This window comes from Cheilinus undulatus, linkage group 2, assembly GCF_018320785.1.
Source record: "Cheilinus undulatus linkage group 2, ASM1832078v1, whole genome shotgun sequence".
In the NCBI taxonomy this organism is placed as follows: domain Eukaryota; kingdom Metazoa; phylum Chordata; class Actinopteri; order Labriformes; family Labridae; genus Cheilinus; species Cheilinus undulatus.
In genome coordinates this window covers 5,186,217-5,204,152 of record NC_054866.1, presented here as the reverse complement: position 1 = coordinate 5,204,152, position 17,936 = coordinate 5,186,217, and positions in this window count along the sequence as shown.

Sequence of the window (17,936 nt, the reverse complement as noted above, 5' to 3'; positions counted from 1 at the left end):
AGAGAGGGAAAGTTAGTCTTTTTTGTGTGTCTAAGTTTGAGCTCTGTGTCGGTGTTTGGAAATTTGGTGCGTGCAGGAGGCCATAAAGCAGCAAGTTTGCTGTCTGACAGATAGAGAGAGGCTGTGACAGTGACGGAGTGGAGTGCCTTTAAGCATCCAGCTTTCAATCTCATGCCAGTGCTTGGAGAGAGGGGCTGCTCCTCGTGCGGCCTGTAGAGGGCCCTGTCGCTCTTTGGCAGAGGCGGGCTGTGAGGAGCAGCAGGAGGGTGTAGTGTTGAAGGTAGCTGTGACAGCCACCGTGTCTGTGTTTGTGACTCCGGGCTCCTCTGGCTCGGGGCCGTTTTTATGTATTCAGCGTTGATCTTGCGTGGATGACGAAGCTCTTCCTGTCATGAGACCCTGCGTTGACATTGGATGGTTTGGTGTTAGACCAGGTTTTATTCAGTGACAGCACTGTTAAACATTCAGCACCTACATTCTTTATTTATTCCAAAAATGTATGCACAGCAAATTAAAGTGAGGTTAAGGATATGGTCACGGTTAAAAAAACAATATTAATTCAGCCCGCTGGCTCTCTGAGAGCGGATTCTTCTGTGAATGTAAAATATGTACAGCTTTGAGGTGGAGCGTGGCGGCTCTGACCTCATCACTCCCCACCAGGAAGCATCCAGCTCGCCACGGCGGGGAGGAGGCGGTGGCGATAATAACTTTACCTGGAGGGAAAGGTAGACGGGGCCACACAGGTGGATGCTGGGTAGAGTTAGAGCTGCGGAGCTGAATGAACAGTCAGTGTACTTACCGCCGAAACATTTTCAATCAGGAATGAGAAATCCAAAATCAAAGACACAAGCCTGAGAAAAGACTGCTTTTTAAGGCAATTGAATTTAGAATAAAAAAAAACACACAGAAAATAAACAACAAATATTTTTCAAAGATAAATAAATAAATGAAAATGGTCAATTTTTCATTTATTTTGTGTTCTGATGAAAAAGGAAGATCAAAGAATGGAACACTGATGATGTAATAATCTTCTTTATGCTTGACTTGATTCAATGAAAAAGAATGTTACATCACCAGTGTTCCTTTGATCTTCATTTTTCTGATCAGAGCACAAAAACAACTATAAGAAAATAAACCCTTTTAGATGTATAGGTTGTTTACAGTGTGATCCCAAGTGTTGTTGGGGGGCAGGAAGTGTGGGGCGGGGGCCGCCATAAGGGAGGAAAGTTACCTCTTTACAGCTCTAGATGGATCTCTATGCTGCAGTTATCATCAGAAAATTTCTACATACACTGAGAATGATTCTTACACTGTGATTTTTACCCCAGTTTATATGATCTAAGTGGCATGGTGGCAATCAATGACACATATCACTCAGTCCTTCAGACCTAGCGTCGTCTATCCAGATGAAGAGAGCAAAAACGTGATCCAAGCAAAAAAGGAAATCTTCACATCAAGAGAACAAATTTGAAATAGCAACCAAATTGTTAGTCTTTAAATTTTGAACATCTATCTTTTTGTTTACAGCTCCTGTTTTTCTCTCTCAGTGATCAGACTTTTGCTTCTCAGTTTTGTGTTTGCGCTGCCTGATCCTTTGTTTGCTTTTTGAGTTTTTGCTCTCAGTTCTGACCATAGACTGTAGAAAGAATTGGACAAACCCCGTGTGACGTCAGTTGTCTGCTTACCATAGGCGGGCTAAAACAGTTCTTTAAGCCCATTCGTGGAGGCTTCCATACTGAAATCCCGGTCTCAACTGAACTTTGGATCAACCTAACGGCCCGCCCAATAAGCGCGACTTCCTGTCAGCCTGCTAGCTAGCATTCAGGTTAACAGAAACGGAGCCTCTGCCTACCGAGCTATCTGTCAATCAAATGCAACGCACCAATCAGCTTTCATCCTAAATATAATCCAAAGGATCGTGGTACAAACCCCCCCCCCCCCATACAGTGGGAGCACAATAAGACACTAGCTAATGAGACCTGTTTGGTGTTTTGAACCATGCTGTAAACCAGTTTATTTTGTGTGGTTCTGACACAAATGTCACGTGTGGGCGGGCTTTTCTGGGGCGTATCCCTATTGGCCAACGAGTTTTTGAGTGATGGCTCAGTCTCTCCGGATGCTTTGGAAGTTGTTGTTCAGCTCACGTCTGTGAAATTTAAGGAAATCAGCGGACTTTCATTTTTGCATCAGTTTGACTGCTTTATTAAAGTTGCAGTGTGTAAAACTGAATATCAACATCTAGAAGTGGGTTCTAGATTGCCTTTCTCTGCTGGAAACTGTGGCAACCAGTGGAATTTAATGTGTATCTGTAATGTGAATACAGTACAATACAATACAGTAACTCTATATATCCTTTTTTCCTCTATGTTACCATGGAAACATGTAAAAATCCATCCATGGAGGGGACCCTCCCTATGTATGAATTAAAGGTTTATTCTGAGTTGTTTTTTCAAAATAGCTATTTTTGAATTTAGATGACTAAACACTTATTTAGATAGACTGTCTTAGAAATGTTTTGCTTTATTTTATTTTACCAAGTTTGTTCAGCTAAATGCTACTAGGCTAAATATTACAGACTGCACCTTTAAATCCAATTATTGATTAAACAGGTTTATTTGTCAGTGCAGTGGTAGATGTTGTATTGTTTCGTACACATACGTGTTTTATTGATTTTTACACCTACATCATTGATTGCCTGTTAGCTCAGCAGTAATGTAGCTGTCTGTCACTCAGGAGGCTGGGGTTCATGTCCCCGCTGTTTCATAATTATTGATGTCTGTATCGTTTCGGTTTTTAAATTAACAAGATTTTTTTGCTTGGATCACATTTTTTGTTCTCAAATGCGAATTTTTGTTTGATACTGAAAAAGTTTTGTTTGAATCTTTTTGACACAAATCTCATTCCATACTGTTGCATTGCATTGTGGGGCGTGGTGACTATGTTGGGAGCTATGATACCTATGATATTTTGGCAGCTATTTTTAATTCTAGTCTCAGTCTTAGTCTTTAGATTAAATACCCTTTACTTCTAGTCACATTTGAGTCATGTCTACCCTTTATAGTTTTAGTGTAGTTTTAGTCGACGAAAACTCAAAAACATTACAGTCTAGTTTTAGTCCAAGCATTTATTTCTTGCCTAAATCTGGTACCAAATCATACTAGTATGTCCTATACACTCCACCAAACCTGGGTCCCTGCTTTCTACAGCTTAGTCATCTTGATAAAAACTAAACTTACCTTCAGTCACCAAATATCTATTTTTGGCTAGTCCTAGTCTAGTCACACAGTGTCTTGATGAAATCAAAAGCTGGATGGCTGATTTTTTTTTTTTTTTTTTTTTTTTTACAAATGACTGAATCAGCTTAGGTGATCTTTCCACCCTCATCAAGCCCCAGGCTAAGAATCTCTGAGTGATCTTTGACTGAGTGGCCAGAGAGTGGCTTAAAAAAAGGGCAAAAAACTAGGAAACGAGTGGTATTTGATGGCAAATGATAGCTGAAATGGGCAAAACATGGGATTAAAGTGGCAAATAATGGGGAAAATGTGGCAAAAAGAAGTTGCAAAAATGGGCAAGAAGAGGAAACAAGTGGTATTTAATTGCAAATAGTAGCTTAAATGGGCGAAAAGTGACAATGTTGGAAAAGGGCAAAAATGGGATAAAAGTGGCAGAAAAATGGTGAATGAGGGCAAAAATGGGAAAAATGTGGCAAAAGAAGAGGCAAAAATGTGCAAAAAAAGAGGAAACAAGTGGTATTTAATGGCAAATGGTAGCTTAAATGGGGAAAAAGTGGCAAAACCAGCATAAAGTAGCAAATTAATAAGTGAAAGGTAGCAAAAAATGGTCCAAAAGTGGCAAAAAGCAGTCAAGAGTGGCATAAAAAGGCAAAAAAAATTAGAAAACAAGTGGTATTTGATGGCAAATGGTAGCTTAAATGGGCAAAACATGGGATAAAAGTGGCAAAAATGGAGAAAATATGCAAAATGAAGTTGCAAAAATGGGCAAGAAGAGGAAACAAGTGGCATTTAATGGCAAATTGTAGCTTAAACAGTGAAAAGTGGCAAAAAAAATGGTCAAAAAGGGCAAAAATGGATAAAAGTGGCAAAAAATGTTAAAAAACAGCAAAAATGGGATAAAGGCAGCAGAAAATGGTGAAGAAGGGCAAAAATGGGAAAAATGTGGCAAAAAGAAATAATGGGATAAAAATAATGGGATAAAACTGGCATAAGATGAGGAAGAGTAACAAAAAAAAGTTGCAAAAATGGGCAAAAAGAGGAAACAAGTGGTATTTAATGGCAAAGGGTAGCTTAAATGGGCAAAACATGAGATAAAAGTGGCAAAAAAATGTGATAATTGTGGGAAAAATGGGATGAATGAGATGATTAAGTTTGACCATTAAAGCCTTCAGCCTAAGTCTGGGAAACAGACTGATCACTGTGGTTAATTTCTGAGGTCAAAGTTTCCCTTTTCTCTGGTTTTCTGGGGGAATAATGTTTCAAATGAAGGCAACAAAGAGCCACAAATCATCACAAAAGAGCCACATGTGGCTCCAGGGCCACAGGTTGAGTATCACTGATCTCCACCTTACTTCAGCCTCAGTTTTTTTGCCAAAACATGCCTAAAAGTTCTGCATAGGCCTGCATGTCAAGCCCCCCCCCCCCCCAGAACCTGGTTGGGGCACATCTGGCCCCATGATGAATCCTACATGAGCCTTACAGCCTATAACTTATTCAAAACTGCATGCCACAACTTTTTTGTGCGTTTTGAACATCTCCGCACTCAGAACTGAAATCTTAAAAAAATCAGTTTATGTGACTCTTTTCTGGGTAAATGTGGTCTAAATTTCCCTTCCTGTGGTGACCTCTGGATGCTCCCTGAGAGGAAGCGAACACAGCCTTAAAGTCCTAAATAAGTTGGAGCGTTACATCCATTTCCAACTTTGATTACTTTGAGTTTTTCCACATCTACCAGAGACTTCAAACTTTATGTGATTGCTGTTTGTGACCGAGAGCCGATAATGGAGAAATATACCGACTAGAGACTCGGCTCGACTTAACAAGCTAAAAGGAAGGGCGAGAGAGGGACCCGAGGGGGATGCTGAGTGACAGGAAGACGCCGTTATATTACGGCGATGAACAGACGAGTGTTGGAAGCAGAGAGAGTGATGGAGGCCGCGGTGACAGAGATGGAAATGACGGAGAGAGGAGGGCTCAGGACGGTCTACCCGGTGACATGTGCATTAGCATCCCGTCAGCGGCGGAAGGCCGTGACACTGAGTGAAGGCGACGCAGAGAGAGATGTGTAGTAACCAAGTTAACCCTCATCACATCCTCAGCCTCTCCTTCTCTTTCTGTCTCTTATAAACCCAACCAATCATTTCATCACTCCTCTATATTTCATCCCTCTCTCTCTGGAGAAAATAATTAATTAATTATCATCCAGTCCATTTAGCCAGAGCTCTTACTCCCACTGTGGCCTGCAGGAATAAAGTTTCTGCTTCCTGCTCGTCACTTCAGGTTCTTAAAGTCTACAGATTTATTTTAGCCTGAGTTTAATGTCTATTTTAGGCTTTCAGCAGGTCTCTGAGTGCTGTTGCAGGTCAGATCTATCATAGCTATGGTAATACTGTTACTTATCTGGGGCTTTTTGGATTTGTAGGAAAGTTGGGTCCCTTCATAAGATGCTCTTTTCATCATCAGTATCATTTCATGGACCAGGACTCTTCCGAGAGCTGGTCGCCCGGCCAAACTGAGCAATCGGAGGAGAAAGGCCTTAGTTAGAGAGGTGACCAAGAACCTGATGGTCACTCTGACTGAGCTCCAGAGATCCTGTGTGGAGATGGGACAAAGTTCCAGACGGACAAGCGTCACTGCAGCCCTCTACTGGTCTGGACTTTATGGCAGAGTGGTAGACAGAAGCCTCTCAGTGCAAAATGCATCTCAGTTGCTCAGTTTGGCCAGGCGATCAGCTCTTGGATGAATCCTGATCCATAGGAGAATTATGGAAACCACTGTGCTCTTGGAAACCTTCAGACGAGCAGAAATGTTTTTCTAGTCTTCCCCAGATCTGTGCCTGTCAACAATCCTGTCTCTGAGCTCCGCTTATCCCAGGTCGGGTCACGTTAGCAGAAGGTGAAGCAAGTCAACCCAGACGTATAGTTGGGACTATAAAGACAGAAGAGAAAACTCAAAGGAAATTAAAAATGATTTTTAAGTCTGACACACAGTAAACAATGACTACGAATTTTTCCACCAAAAAGTGAAGAAAAAAATCCTTTTGTGACAAATAGACTTAAAAATATCCACATATTATGAAAAAAGTCCTTGTGCTTCCTTGCACTGGCTCTACTTGTGCCATTATTCAAAGCACTTCCTGTCTGCAGTGACACGGAGGGACGTCACAGGCTCTCTGTCTCTCCTTCTCTCTGTTGTGAGCTGTGCAGGCCGTCTCCAGCAAAAAAAGACATGTACATTTTGACAGCGACAATGAAACTGCCTGCCATTGGTTGTCACAGCCTGGTTACAAAGCATTATGGGAGACTAAGCAGACAATGTGACAGATAGCATTAGCCACTATCGGCAGAAACGCTAAAAACGGATTAAAAAAATGGATAAAAAATGGATAAAGAGACGCTTGCACTGGCGTAGGTTTACTCTCCAATTATCTGACTCTTATAACCTGTATCTCTTCTTGTTGTATACCACACATTTTTGATTGAAACTGTCTTGAAAACAGTGCAGATACACTAACGGTACACTAGGTACACTAACGGCCAGGACCTCTCCTGCTACCTTAGTTAAACTACTCTTACCTGGCTATGCTCTGCCACTCCCTCTGCAAGCTGCTCATGCAGCCCTCCTCCACCCCAGCTCCTCCTTCATTAACGTGGCCCCAGCATCCTTGTATATTCTATATGTGGCCCTTAGTGGGAAAAGTTTGGACACCCCTGCTTTATATGGATAGCCGGCATTCCCCTGGAGTATCCCAAGCTTGCCGGTGTTTCCAATAAATAACAATCTATAATTCAAAACCTTAACTGAATTGTTTGGTGTTAGTGGTGGTGGGGACCTCCAAGATTTTGTGCCCAGGAACCTCTGCATTCTTAACTGGCCTGACTCTTACCTCAGGGATGTTTAGATTTTAGAGTTTAAAGGTCACTGTAATTCATCCCTTACTATACAGTAACTCCAAATCACAACATCACAGGATTAGGTGTGTTCCTCATGGAGCTGTAACCACCAGGCAGTAGATCTAGTTCCCACTGAAATGACCCTAGCTTCACCTTTTACTCTTGGAAATATTACTTCAGTTTTCTCACTGCACCAGTTGTAACTTGAAATGTCTTGTTGTGTTCAAAGTTATGCTTTAACTATACTGAAAATTCTTCATATGGGTCTTTAAAAAGCAATTCTGTCCCTCGAGGCGTGTTGTAGCACTGTTGTGCATCTTAAATAAAGCAGCAATTTATCTGTCGCTGATTGAATCTCTCCATCCACACTTTCTGTTTAGTTGTTTTCACAGCCAGATGGGCTGAGAAAACATTATTTTAGGATACAGAAGCCAAAAATTCATTTTCCATTTACAAAACAATCATCGACATTGATTTCCTCTCTCACAAAAGCAAAGAGAAAAAAATCACAGGAAAATAAAATCTGCAAAGACCGGGGGAAGGGGGGCTGAAGTGTCTGAATGAGAGCGGTGGCACTTCACTCGACTGTAGGAGCAAACGTCTGCCTGTGTACCGTTGGATGTGTTCCTCGAGTGTTATTTACAGCGTGGAGGAGGCTTCGGCGCAGACAGAGCAGCAGATGTCCGAGCAGCCTGGCCTGGCCTCTCTGCTCACCCACAGAGAGCGGCCATATTGGCTGTACATATTAAACACAACAATATAGTCATTATAGCAGCAGAACTAAAGAGGGCAGTCTCCTCCCATTAACCCAGGGAACCATATATGGTCACTTCAGTAGACTTCCTGCATGGCCTCCCCCAACTCTCTGTGATACAGTAGAACCAGAACATTCTTTCTCAGCCAATCAGAGATCAGCTAATGTCACAGAATGTGACATCACAGCATCTGACCAATCAACAGTTATCCAGAGCATCTTAAACTTCCTGTTTTCTCCAGAACTTCAGAAGTGCAGCTTTACACGTCTTGGCCACAAACAAATGGCCCTAAAATCAAAACTAACCATGGAAAGATGATGAAACTCACACATAATGAAGGTGAATAGTACTTTTAAATGGTGTGATAGGTTTTGTTTGCCTAACAATTACTACAATTTTAGAGTGAAAAATTGAGAAACCGTGTTTGTTCATCTGTGCATTGAGGGGGGTAAAACATCTTTATTACGACATCAGGCAATGTCATCCAGCAACCATACTAAGGCTATTTTCTCGTCAAAAATGATTATAATCCATGGAAATAGCACCCAGTAGTGTAGTTAGATGTTGCCACGGGTTTGTAAACAATGAAAGAGTGTTATAGTGGTAAAATTTCAGGGTATAAATAGTGAGATAGGTGTAATTTTTGCTCAGTTTTATTGCCAAATTAAAGTTTGATTGTGCTTACATGGTTCATAGAAGTTTTATTTTTGATGTGAGCCTTATTTGTGGTTAATTAATTAAAACATTTAACATTTGTGATTTTTTTTTATGTTTTCTGGTTAACATATAAAGAAAATTTAGTGGTATATAAAGTCAAATATATATGATTTTAGTCTGTTTTACAACACTATAACAGTTTTATTTCACTTGAATGGCATATATCAGTTTTAATTAGAATATTCAGCCTCATTTTTCAATATTTGTGATTATTATAGTCATGTTTTGCCTCTAAAAGAGGTCAGCGACTGTGCATTTAACAGCTGTTAGCTGGGTTTTTCACCAGTAGACGCTTAATGGGAGAGTGGCAAAGAGAAAGCCACTGTTGGAGAAAACTCAGATTAAATCTGGACTAGAGTTCACCAAAAGATGTGGGAGCAGGGGCGTAGCTAGGGATTTTGGGCCCCTAGAAAGAATATTACACAGGACCCCCCTTAATTGGCTCATCAAGCAACAAATACAGTGTCATTCTTTTTTACAAATATCTATGCATTTTAATGATTTTTAACCATGATTTCCTAATTTATGAGCATTTTTTCACTATGGTTGTATCAAATTTACTTGTATCATTTTGCACCACTGAGCTGTACCATTTGCCCCCCCTCCCCATTGTATTTTACCCCAATTGATACAAATTTCAGTCCGTTGACCAATTCATGAAGTTGCCTTTGATTCAATAATGCCAGCGATTACTAACCTGACATGCCAGATGGATTTGTTTCACACATCCATCTAGTAAACCTTCCATAGCCGGTGTTTGGGAAAGGGCAGAGCCTTTGAAAAATAACTTTTTGAGTGATTGGATGAACATTCTGTCCATCACATCTTTACGGGCCAATCAGAGCAACAAAACACGTGACGTCTCAGCCCCAAACCGAGGAGTAAACTCCATAGAGCTGCATAATGCGAACCATGGTGACTATAGACATGTCAGTACACGGCTTTTGTTGTTTTAAAAGAAAACAACTCAATGCTCAACTTGCATTTAGCAGCACTCATGTTAATCTCTTCCGCCGTGACTGCACTGACCTGTTCTCGCTGTTTTTTGCATGTGTCATGACTCTGCTGCACCTGAAAGTACCGCCCCTCGGCTGATTGGTCTTGTCACTTTCTAACCGTACCCAAACTGTTCGGAACTTTGCAAGATGGATTTGCCAGTAAGAAACACTGAAACGGGCGAATCCATCTGCTTTGCAAGGTTAAATAATTGCTATGAAAAAAATATGTCTAAAAACACTTTTCATTGCAGGCTTCTTAAGCCCCCCCGCCCCCTTCCCGCTGTGGGCCAGGGTAACAAGCACCCTTTTCCCCCCTGTGCTACACCCATGGTGGGAGACTCTATGGTCAAAAGGAAGAAAGTTCTTTGGTCTTAATTGGCTAGAATAGGGCTTTTTGACCATCAGACAAGACACTATATTTGGCGGGTACTAAACACTGCACATGCCCCACTGTGAAGCATGGTGGTGGCATCATCATGCTGTGGGGATGCTTCTCAGCAGCCGGCCCTGAAAGGCAGAGAGTAAAATTAATGCAACCCTGGAGAACATTCTTATTCAGTCTGCAAGAGAACTACAGCTTAGGAGAAGATTTTTTTCCATGTGATTTATTAAAAACAGTAACAAGGTAAAACACCCAGGGTGGTAAATACGTTTTATTGGCACTGTACGAAGGGCTCTGTCAGGATTGACCCAGAGTTAAAGTTTTTTTCTAGAGCTGAAGGAAACACAAACTCATCTTCACTGCTTTAAAACTTCTGTTTTTCCCTCATACTGTGGGTTTTCATAATAAATAGAAAAATAGATGAACTGAGACGTTAAGGGAGACAACGCACAGTTTGAGAAACTTTAAATCTCTTCTTCTAAGCTCTGTACTTCAGAAACATGAGGGTCATTTAGAGCCTATAAGACATTGAGACAGAGATAGTGAGCAGAGTGTTTCGAGGTTGTTGAAGGATTGCATTCATTTCTTTTCCTCCCATTTCCCTGATTCCCTCCACCACAGCTGGAGAAGTAAATGTCAGTGAGGTGTTAATTGCTGCCGCCTCGTCTCTCTTGCCCTGATGCACTAAAAGCAGCGGAGCGTGGTGATATGTAATGTGGCAGTGTGTTTATGGAAGTAAAACTGTTGCAGAATAATCCTAAATATGGAGCATTACACAACATTACAGCTTGTTCAAACATCTCTTCTCCCCCTCTCTCGCTCCGTCTGACTCCTTTACCTCGACAGCGAGCTCTCCTTCCATCTGACCCCATGCGACATCAGCATTACACCGTTAGGTGATTACTCGCACAGGGAGCGGGATGTAAGCGGCTACAGAATATCACGCAGCAGCGCCTGATTAACAATCTGTCTGAGACGTGTTTTGCAGGCGGCTGCTCCCCTTCGGCGCTTCTGGCTGCTGCCTCAGAGGACGAGGACAGGACAATGAGTGAGGTCCAAGAGCACTAATGGAATCACGCCGCCACTCCTCTGTGTATGTGAGGCCGCTCAGTCGTTGTTAAGCCTCGGGGCTGACAGTAAACCAGGAAAACTCAAGTCAGTCAATACAATCGGGTACAGACACAAACTCTAGCTGTCCATCTTTCCTTTGTGTTTGGTCACACTCCCTCACTTCTTTAGGGGGCTTTCACATCAGAGATCAGGGCAAGGAATCCAAGTACACTTGACCCCAAAGTCTGGTTCTGTTTGGTCAGTGTGAACACAGGGTTACTATACTAAGTATGGGGCCAGAGTTCGCTTAAAGGGGAGGCACGGTGTGTTTACCCGGGGCTGATGGTTGTAAGAAATATTACAAGAAAATAGTGACACAAATAAGTGAAAAAACTCAAGAGAAGACAATGACACATTGTAGTGATGTACAGGTGATGTGGTTTATTGCATTGGTTGTCACCCTTTTCAGCCTGCGACCCCCTAAATAATATATGTCCTTAGACATATACACTATATTTCCAAAAGTATTCACTCACCTGCCTTGGCTCGCATATGAACTTAAGTGACATCCCATTCTTAATCCATAGGGTTTAATATGACATCGGTCCACCCTTTGCAGCTATAACAGCTTCAGCTCTTCTGGGAAGGCTTTCCAGAAGGTTTAGGAGTGTGTTCATGGGAATTTTTGACCATTCTTCCAGAGCGTATTTGTGAGGTCACACGCTGATGTTGGACAAGAAGGCCTGGCTCTCGGTCTCCGCTCTAATTCATCCCAAAGGTGTTCTATCAGGTTGAGGTCAGGACTCTGTGCTGGCCAGTCAAGTTCATCCACACCAAACTCTCTCATCCATGTCTTTATGGACCTTGCTTTGTGCACTGGTGCACAGTCATGTTGGAACAGGAAGGGGCCATCCCCAAACTGTTCCCACAAAGTTGGGAGCATGGAATCGTCCAAAATCTCTTGGTATGCTGAAGCATTCAGAGTTCCTTTGACTGGAACTAAGGGGCCAAGCCCAGCTCCTGAAAAACAAGCCCACACCATAATCCCCCCTCCACCAGACTTTACACTTGGCACAGTGCAGTCAGACAAGTACTGTTCTCCTGGCAACCGCCAAACCCAGACTCATCCATCAGATTGCCAGATGGAGAAGTGCAATTGATCACTCCAGAGAACTCGTCTCCACTACTCCAGTGGTGGCGTGCTTTACACCACTGCATCCCACGCTTTGCATTGCACTTGGTGATGTATTGCTTGGATGCAGCTGCTCGGCCATGGAAACCCATTCCATGAAGCTCTCTATGCACTGTTCTTGAGCTAATCTGAAGGCCACATGAACTTTGGAGGTCTGCAGCCATTGACTCTGCAGAAAGTTGGCGACCTCTGTGCACTATGTGCCTCAGCATCTGCTGACCCTGTTCCATCATTTTACGTGGCCTACCACTTGGTGGCTGAGTTGCTGTTGTTCCCAATCACTTCCACTTTGTTATAATACCACTGACAGTTGACTGTGGAATATTTACGAGCCAGGAAATTTTACCACTGGATTTGTTGCACAGGTGGCATCCTATCACAGTACCACGCTGGAGTTCACTGAGCTCCTGAGAGTGAGCCATTCTTTCACAAATGTTTGTAGAAACAGTCTGCATGCTGTAGATAGGAGAACGTTTTATCCATGTAGTTTAATGAGTTTAATGTCAAACTTGTCCATGAATTTATATGATGGCTCACCAGTACATTGTGTTGAAAACGTACAAAGCACTTTATATCTCCCAATAAAAATCCCCTCTGTGTCTGGCACTAATTTACGATGCAGCTTTTGGCATTTTGTCTCTTTCCGCAGCGCACACCAAGCTTCTTTTTAACACAAACATGTATGACATATATGCAAAGACTGAATATGTGGACGGCTCAGCAGACATCTGAGGTGTGTGAGGGTTTGGGCTCCCACAAACATAAAAACCCTCCAAAGTGCCTTTTCCTGCTCTGAAAGAACAGACACAACAAGCATATAGAAATAAAGTAAGCTGTCATAATTTTTAAATAAGCATCATCTCTTTATCACAACTGTGCTGGACATACATTTACAAATAATTCTAGAAATAAAGACAGAATAAATGTATACAATTAATGAATGTAGCCTATATATAACTTATATATATAACCACCCCTTAGATTTCTTTCAGGATAGATGGAATATATTTTTAATCAGACATCAGAGTATTTATTTATTTTTACCTTAAAACTTGACTTAAATTTTTAAACCCTGCCTTAGTGGAAAGAGGTGCATGTCATTGGATGTTAGAGATAAATGAATATTCTCTACTAATGCCCTGCAGTGATTTGTGTAGTGCACATTTTATGAAGGGAAAGTTTAGAAAATTTAAATATTTGATTCCTGCAAATTTATGGTGTAAGAAGGAGACTTCTGATAAATTTCACAACAGCAGAGCCCTCAAAGGTTTGACTTTTTGAAAGCGGGAGCAGAGGGAAAGAAAATGAAGATCTGCAGCGGAGAATATTGTTTGTGAAAGCTTTACCTCTGTATCAAAGTTCAGGGATGTGAGAGAAAGAAAATAACACGGACAGAAAAACTAAAGGAGGCAGAGAGACTGAGAAGAAGCATAAAAATGAGCCTGACAGAGCGTCTGTGTCCAAACATCCGCCCCCACAAGTCAGAGCGACAGCGACAGAGAGAAGAATAAATGCCAAATAGGACGTGTTCTTTGTCTCGTCAGTTAAGTGGCACACTTTATCTTTGGTTACTACATCCTGAAGCTCTCAGTCTGTTGGGGGTTCTTTTTTTATCAGCATGTCCCAATGAACCAGTTGATTGTTAAAGTGAAAGTTTCCCGTTAATGCTGCTTGTTCTGTTTTCTCAGGGTTGCTGTTGTTTTTGTTTTCTCTGCTCTTAAACTGGAGGATCCTTACCCCCCATGGATCTGTTCCAGTTCCATGTTCCCAGTTAGCTCATCAGTGCCTCGTGTACTGTATGAGCATGTAGATATTATAAAACAGACAAATTAGAAACAGTTGGAGGAAACAGAATTAACATCACAAATGTCAAGTGAAGTGAAGGATAGTAAAAAGCAATAAAGGAACATGAAACATGTCGACATAAACCCTGGTTGGTCCAAATGGAGGAGTAGTGGATGGTTGGTGGATGGCCACTAGGTCCCAACAAGGCTGTGATGTCAGCAAGGAAGTGGCGGAGTCATGTTTTGTGCCAAAATCATGGAGAGAGAGCTAGTAGGCCCCTTTAGGGTCCCTGAATGCCTGAAAATGACAACCAGACTGTAGAAAGAATTGGACGAAGCCTGTGTGACGTCAGCCGTCTGCTTACAATAGGCGGACTCTAACAGCTCTTGAAGCCAATCTGCAGCGGCTTCTATACTGAAATTGCACTTTCAACCCAACGGCCCGCCCACTAAGCTCGACTTCCAGTCAGCTAGCTACCATTCTGGTTGACAGAAACATAGCTTCTGCCTGTCAAGCTATCTGTCAATCAAATAAGATGCACCAATCAGTCCGCAGTGAGGTTTTTCCTAAATATAATCTAAACCATTGTGGTACAAAAAAATTCACCCCACTCACAGTGAGAGTACGTGAAGATGTTAGCTAATGGGACACGTTTGGGATTTTGATCCAGGCTGTACACCAGTTTATTTCTAGTGTCAAAACCAGCTGTTTAACAGATGTTCAGATGGAACTTCTGGAGTTTCTGGAGTCAGCATCAAGTGGACACTCGCTGTATTGCAATTTTTTGCACCTCACATTGGCTTCATTTTTCAGGAAATTACATAAATTCAAGAGAAAATAAAATATTTAAACAAAATTATGTTAATAGACCATTTTCAAAATTCTTTTACTTATCTACAGCTCTGCAGCTTTGAGCTAATGTTTTATGTTTCATCCATTTTTTGTGATGTTTTATAACTGATGTTTTAATTGTGACCTGCCAAAGGACTGCAGATGTAAATGAGCTTTAAAGGGGACATATTAGGCAAAAATCACTTTGTCAGTCTTTTCTAACAAAAAAAAATGTGCCCCTGGCCTGTCCACAGTCCCTTCAAGTACCAGAAAATTCCACTCCCTTCCATCCTCCCTTTCTCCATCTTTCAGAAAACATGTGCTAAACAAGCTGTTCTTAGATTTTACACCTGGTGACCTCACATGGGGCTTAAGCACCTGCCCCCAGGTTTGGTTGGCCCTCCTCGCTTGGAAGAAAGATCCAGCCTCCTCTACTTATCTTCTCAGCTCCCAGCTGAGATGTTGGATAGCTCAGTGGATTACCCTGCTGACTACAGTCTGGGAGATTAATGATTTGAATCCCAGTCTAAACTAAAAAAGTGTCTGTAATATCATGAGTGCTGCATCCATTTCCTGAGAGGTGTGTGGTCAGGGGCGGAGTCAGACAGCTTATTACCATTTAAAGCCGCAGACACAGAAACGGCTCCTTATGAGCAGGGCTGAAACAGAGGGGTTTATAGACATGCAAAAATCCAATAATGGAGTGTTTTTTCCAGCAACAAACTCCACAGGCATATTTTGGGGACCTCTGAGAACAATTTAAACTTGTCTTAGAAGGGTAAAATATGTCCCCTTTAACTTTGGATAAAAGTGTAAAGGCCGGCTCAGACTACACAGATTCAGCCAGATTCAGCCAGACATCACTTTCACTCCCGCCTCATCTGGAAAGCCCCGTCCCTTTCCCCTCCCTCCTCTCAGAACCAAACTGTTTACTTTCTGTGCATTTTTTGAATTACAGAGGTAGGTGGAGTTAACTTGAGCTGGGGGTTCACTTACACTTTAACATTGTAACACCAGAAGTGCCACATCCATTTCCTGAGAGGTGTGTGGTCAGGGGTAGAGTCAGATAGCTAATTGCCATTAAAAGTCGCGGACACAAAAACAGCTCCTCCTGAGGAGGGCTGAAACAGAGGGGTTATTAGACATGCAAAAATCCAATACTGGAGTATTTTTTCAGCAACAAACTTCACAGGGATGTTTTGGGGACCACTGAGACGATTATAAACTTGTCTTAAAAGGGTCAAATATGTCCCCTTTAAGTTAATTCTGGTACAATGCATCAAATGTCAACATTTATGTTCACTATTGTACATGGTCCCTTTAGAAATAAACAAATAAATATAAAAAATATACTGAAAGTTCGGCCCCCAAAGTGCCTGTGTATGAAAAAGCTGGCCCTCGTGCAAATGTAGTCAAATGAGTCTGTCGCCTTTTTTTTCCTGGGACTTTTTACCTCCGCCAAGGAGGTAATGTGATCAGGTGGGTTTGTTAGTTAGTTAGTTAGTTAGTTCGTTTGTTAGCAACATAACTCAAAAAGTCCTGGACAGATTTTGATGAAATTTTCAAGAAATGTCGGAAATGGCATGAAGAAGAACTGATTAGATTTTGGGACTGATCCAGATCACCGTCTGGATCCAGGAATTTTTTAAATAAATCTTTACCATTGGGAGATAGGGCTAATGGTGGAGGCCTGCGCTGTTACCATTTTTGGTTGTGTTTCTATTCAAAGTTTTGGAGTTTATAGAGTTTGAAAGATGCACACCTGGTCGAGGAGATGAGTCTGAGCATAGCAAAGAGAAAGACGGCGAATTGTAGCAAGAATATTCACGATGCTAGGAGGAATAGAGGAATATTCACCCTCTGCCATGACTTCCAGTTGGCCCGTCAGACCATGGGTGAGACTGTCAGTGCCTCCATTGGCACCAGCAGGCAATGCTTCCACAATGACATTCCACCCTTAGCGAAGTCAATGCTTTGCCTCACCATGTTTCCACTCCACTGGGGCGGGAGTAATTGGTGAATCCCATGGTGGGGGGCACATGGGGACGAATCCAGGAATTTTTTCAAGGATTCTTCACTATTGGGAGATAGGGCTAATGGCAGAGGTCTGCACTCTCCGAGTGCTTTTCTAGTTTTACTGAGGTGTGACATCTTATTTCTCAGACGTTCCATCTGAAGTCGGACTCAAAACGGAGGTTTCGCCGAGCCCTGATGCTTTTTCATCATAGATGAGACACTGTGACCTAAGGACGTCCTAGAATAGACTCTGTGCACCATCCTCCACATCAGGCTGCAGTCGCAGCAGTCAGTTTCATCAGCAACAGGCAGTCACTATACATATTTATAACATATAGAAATTTAAGTACTTTGTGTTCAGATGTCAAGATGTAGATCCTAACTAATCAACAGTAATACCCATTTAAATGGATATATATTAACAAACACACATGTACAGGGGTTTTTATCTGTACAAGTAGAATGAGGGTTTAGTTATTCTTTAAAGAGAGATTTTTATTCTAACAGAGCTCTTTTTCATCATGGCACACTTCCAGATCTTTGTAACTGTCTGTCCTGATACAGTATTTTATTTTCTATTTCATCAGTGACTGGAGAGAAAAACACCAGTTTGGTTTCCAAACGCTCTCCTGCACACATAATCAGGCCCCGGCTCCCCAGAAGCGTCTTCAGATGTGGGTCAAACTGGGGCCTTTTTTGCATGTAACAACATAAACTGGCTCGCTGCTGTTTGGTTGCAGGATGTGAAATCCTTGTAGGATTTTTTTCCCCCCACTGTGATGGTTTAAAAGAAGTTCTGTGATTGCATAACAAACAAAACAGATTTTTAGAAAAGAGCCCAATGTGTAGTCGATTTGCCAGATTTAGTTTGGGTCTACTGTGAGAACACGTGGCCTGTTCCTGGAAAAGAAACGTTTAGAGATGGAGGCGAAAGTTTAAGAGGAGAATCTGAAGGTTCAGACGGCTCACAATTAGTCATCATAGTTACATAAAACACAACCAGCATGGCTGATAGGAAGCAGGAGGGCAGTGTGATCAGAATGATGCATCTATAAAGTCGATCATAACGCTTCTCCAAAGCCAA